This window comes from Hyaena hyaena, unplaced genomic scaffold, assembly GCF_003009895.1.
Source record: "Hyaena hyaena isolate Hyena2069 unplaced genomic scaffold, ASM300989v1 scaffold_464, whole genome shotgun sequence".
NCBI lineage: Eukaryota > Metazoa > Chordata > Mammalia > Carnivora > Hyaenidae > Hyaena > Hyaena hyaena.
The window spans coordinates 319,494-325,176 of record NW_024081096.1 but is presented as its reverse complement, the minus strand read 5'-3'; positions in this window follow the sequence as shown (position 1 = coordinate 325,176).

The window sequence follows — 5,683 nt, the reverse complement described above, 5'->3', positions numbered from 1 at the left end:
TCTGAATATGGTATAGGGTGAGATGGGTAGGAGTGATGACAATTCCCTTTTATTAACCTGCTTCTCCAGTCCTTAAGTATAATTAGAGCATACATGGTTCTTTAGGAAAAGAATCATGAATGCAAATAAACACAATGTCTTTAAGACACATTAAACTCTAAAAATGGCTCTCCTTCTCTCCTTTTTGAAAATAAGCTCTTTTTCTTTTTCGGTGGATTCATTTCTAGAAAGTGCTGTTAGCTGAAAAGAAAAGCACCTTTGAACAGATTAGTCATGCAGATTTATTAAAGTATAACTGAAATGTATAACTACTATTATTTTTTAAAATATAATTTATTGTCAAATTGGCTTCCATACAACACCCAGTGCTCATCCCAACAAGTACCCTCCTCAATGCCCATCACCCACTTTCCCCTCTTCCCCACCCCCCATCAAACCCTCAGTTTGCTCTTTGTATTTAAGAGTCTCTTATGGTTTGCCTAACTACTATGATCTTTGAGACATGATGGATAAAGCCTGTGCAGAAAAAGTCTACATGATTTATTTCAAAACAAGTTTGCATTATTTTAAAAGGGAGTTAAAACTTACTCCATGATTTAATATCATGAAATAGTTATTGATTTACTGACTTAATCTTTCTGTGCCTCAGATCCCTCCTCTGTAAAATGGAGTTAATAGTAGCACTTTATTGAGTTGCTTTGGAGATTAAATGAGTCAACCTATAATCTACACAAAGTACATAGAAGAGTGCCTGGTACATAGTAAGTGCTTTTCACATCAGAATGCTCTCTTCCCCAGTCTTTACTCTTTTTCTGTCTGTACTCACTTCCTTGGTAAGCTCACCCAGTCTCATGGCTGCAAATATCTATATGCCAATGATGCCCAAATTTATATTTCTAATACCTGTTCACGGTAGAACTCCAGGCTCATATATTTAACAGCTTACTGGACATCTCTACTTGGGTACCTAATAGCCATCTCACTCTCACTCTCTCCTACCTGAACTCTGTTCTTCCCTCTCCCTGAATCTGTCCCACTTCCAGCATTTCCCCTGTCACTTGATGTCAATGCCATACTTCCAAATGCTCAGCCCTCCAAAACTTGGGAGTAAATCTTCACTCCTTTCTTTCTCTCATAATCCATATCCAATCAGTCTTCCTAAAAAAATGTGTATCCAGAATCTGACCACCGTTCACTAATCCTACTACTGAGCCCTGCTGCAAGCCACTGTGATCTGTCTCCTGGATTATTGCTATAGACTCCTAAGTTTGTTGTATGTATGTATACATTCAAGCACATAGATATTATTTTTTTATTTTAAAAAGATTATTAAAAAATGCATCAAACTGTTGGCAGTGTCTGTCTTAGGGTGGCGATCATTTAAAATATTTGCCTTTTGATCCAATAATATTATTTTTGGGACTTTATCTGTAGGAAACAATTAGGATGTGCCTAAAGATTTAAGTTCAAGGATTCTAGTTACAACAGTATTTACGATAGATAAGAATTAGGCATCATCTAAGTGTCTAACAATGAAAGTAGGGGATTTTTACAAGTTTTTATTCAAATTCCAGTTCATTAACATACAGTGTAATATTAGTTTCAGGTGTAGGATTTAGTGATTCATCACTTACATGCAACACCCAATGCTCATAACAAGTGCCCTCCTTAATCCCCATCACCCACTTAACCCATCTTCCTCATACACCTCCCCTCCAGCAACCCTCAGTTGGTTCTCTATAGTTAAAAGTTTGTTTTATGGTTTGCCTCTTTCTCTCCTTTTTCCTCCTATGTTCATCTGTTTTGTTTCTTAAATTCCATATATGAATAGGAAATTAGTTTAATAAATTATGTTATAGCTAGGTGATGGATTGTTTCACAAGGTTGAATATATTTTTTCCAAAAATTAGTAACACACCATTAGTGAAAAAAGTCATAAAATAGCAAGTACATAATGAGATTAACTTCGCAAAGTAAAAAATGTATGTGAAGGGAAGAAAAGGCAGGAAGGATATATACTAAAATAATAACAGAAGTCACTGCCTAGGAAACACACATAGGTGTCCATGATCTAGAGCTGAACAGTTGTGAAAAAGACACTGCTTCTCCTTTAGCAAACCCTCTTAGAACTCACAAACTCAGAACAAATGTGCAAATTCTAATCAGCACTTCCTGCTATGTTTTGCAGCGTCAGTTTAAGCAACCATCTCTTCTATACGCTACAAATGCACTCACAGAGCACATCTTATGAATAAAAAGATTTTTTACTCTGAATTTGTTGTCACAAAAAATGATTCTCATACAGCATACTTAGCAAATAGGGGGAAAAAAATCCCCTAATGCTTTTAGGAATTTAGGCCTTTTAAGTCTTTGCCAGATTAGGATGAGTTAACCTATTTTTTGCAATGACTGATAAGAGTTTCCCAAGAGGTTCTTATCAGTTTTTAACCTGTTTGAAAAAGTAGTTAAAAGAGCAAGAAATAAGTTTGCATGGCATGTTCAGTGACTGACACCCAGTTTTTAACTCATAATTTTTCTGTTGAGCATAAATTTTAGTTCTCAGAATTTTATGTTTCATGAGTTTCTTGTAACTTACAGAATGAAGTAATCAAAAGAAGGAAAATTCTAAATTCACAACTGTCTCTTCTACTCAGCCCTGTCATCTTTATCAAAGAATATTAATGTGATTAAGAAGTCTAATAAGCCTTCTCTCTTTATTCTTATCTAAAGCGTAGGTATCATTAGGACTAGCAACTCATTTTCACTGAAAAGTAAAACCAACAAATAAAAAGCAGAATGCAAAGCTCACAAGCAACTAAATGCTATCAAGACAAGGCTGTCAAAATGACCTGAAAAACAAGATTGCAGATTTTTTCATGAATCAAGTAATCGAATTCAACCACAAAAAGTGTCAGGTATGCAATAGACTAACTTCAGCACATTTCTTTATCACTTACACATAAGACTGTCCTTAAAACTCCACATATTTAATAATGAGAACATGAAATTTTACAGGACTTTGTTGTAAAACTAGAAGTGTACTAGAATACTGCCACTTTGCTCTTTCGGAATATAATGCACAATTTACCAAACAATAGTCCCCATAAAAGACAGGAAGATCTGATTATGTGCTTAGGAGAGCTTAAGACTTTTTCTTCCTTTTTTTTCCCCCCAGACTATTTTGGTATTCTTTGAGAACAAGCTGAAATTCTCTTGTGTTTTGGAGAGAGAGAGAGAAAGGCAAAGATTACTAATATAAAACAGGAGCTTCTTACCAGTATCAAAACAAAACAAAACAAAACAAAACAAAACAAAAAAATCAGCTCTAGGTTTACTTGGAGTGAGTGTGTTTAGTAGGAATCCCATCTTGGTCATCTCCACAGGTGGGCTGAGTCTGTACAGACTATGTCTATCAAAGTTAAAATCTGAGTGTTAATGACATCTAAATTAAAAAACCTCTAGACAAGTATGAACAAAAAGAAAATATGGTTTCTAGATATTCAGTCAAATTTAAAGTAGAATTTCTCTCTTTGGATTTACACTATGGACCTCAATTTAGGAATTGTGATGCTTTAGAGGATGTTTCAAGAAAACTGTCCTAAGGTGTGAACCTTTGTTGTTTTCTTAGTGACAGTTAATTTTATTTATTTTTCTTCTTGTTTCTAAATTCTATTTATTCTTTTATTAAAGTATAGTTGACACACAATGTTACATAAGTTTCAGTTGTACAACATATTGGTTCTACAAATTGAATATGTGCAATATTCATACAACATATGATCCCAATGAGTGCAGCTACCTACTGTCACCATACAAGGCTATTACATTGACTATATCCCCTATGCTGTATTTTTTATCCCTATGACTTTCCATAACTGGAAACCTGTACCTCTTAATCCCCTTCAAACGTTTTGCCTATCCTACTCTCCTCCCCTCTGGCAATCAATTAATTTATTTTATTTTTTAGATTCCACATATAATGAAATCATATGATTTGTCTTTCACTGATTTATTTTACTTAGCATCATACCCTCTAGATCTACCCATGTTGTTGTGAATAGCAAGATTTCAAGACTGAGTAATATTCCATTGTGTATATATACCACCTAGTCTTTAACTACTCAACTATTGATGGACACTTGGGTTGCTCCCATATCTTGACTATTGTAAATAATGCTGAATTAAACACAGGGATGCATATATATTTTTAAATTAGTGCTTTCACTTCTTTGGGTAAATACCCAGTCATGGAATTACTGGATCATATCGCATTTCTATTTTTAATACTTGAGCAACCCCTATTTGTTCTCTACAGTGGTTTCATCAATTTACATTCCCACAAATAGTGCATGAGGGTTTACTTGTCTCCAGATCCTTCCCAACACCTGTTATTTTTTCCCATTTATCCATTCATTCATTCATTCACTTTTTGATTCTGACAGGTGTAATATAATATCTTTTTGTGGTTTTAACCTGCACTTGACGATTTACTGATGTTGAGCATCTTTTCACATACCTGTCGGCCATCTGTATGACTTCTCTAGAAAAAGTCTATTCAGGTCTTCTGCCTATTTTTTAATCAGATTAATTTTGTTTTTGTTTTTTGTTTTCTTGGTGTTGTGTTGTATAAGTTCTTTATATATTGTAGATATTAATCCTTTATGGGAGATATCATTTGTGAATAACTTCTCTCATTCAGTAGGTTGTTTTTTCTTTGTTTCTTTTTAAAATTTATTTATTTATTTATTTAGAGAGAGAGAGAGTGCACATGCACACGTGTGAGTGGGGGAGGGGCAGAGAGAGAGGGTGACAGATGATATGAAGTAGGCTCCGTGCTGAAAGCGGAGTCTGATGCAGGGTCAAACTCATGAAATGTGAGATCATGACCTGAGCCAAAGTCAAATGCTTAATAGACTGAGCCACCCAGGCAACCCAGGTTGCCTTTTCATTTTGTTCATTGTTTCCTTAGCTCTGCAAAAGCTTTTCTCATTTTGGTGTAGTCTCAGTAGTGTTTTTTAAAATTTTTTCGTGTTTTTGCTTTTTTTTCCCTCTTGCCTAAGGAGACATATCTAAAAGAATATTGCTAAGGCTAATCTGAAAGAGATTACTATCTGTTTTCTTCTAGAAGTTGTATGGCTTCAGGTCACACATCTAGTTTTTTATTCAATTTTGAGTTTATTTCTGTATATGGCATTTAAAAAAATGGTCCAGTCTCATTCTTTTGCATGTAGCTGCTGAGCTTTCCAACAGTACTGTTTATTGAGGAAACTGTCTTTTCCTCCATTATATATTCTTGCCTCCTTTATCATATACTAATTGGCCATATAAGCATCGTGTTATTTCTAGGCTTTCTATTCTATTCATCAGTGTGTCTGTTTTTATGCCAGTACCACCCTGTTTTGATTTTTATAGCTTTGTAGTATATTTGAAATCTGAGACTGTGATACTTCTAGATTCATTCCTCTTTCTCAAGATTGCTTTGGTTGCTTTGGATCTTTTGTGGCTCCATACAAGCTTAGGATTCTTTGTTCTAGTTCTGTGAAAAATGCTGTTGGTATTTAAATATTAACTATTCCAATTAGGAGCATGGCATGTCTTTCCATTTGTGTCATCTTCAATTTCTTTCATCAATGTTTTATAATTTTCAAATCACAAGTCTTTCTCCTCCTTAATTAAGTTTTTT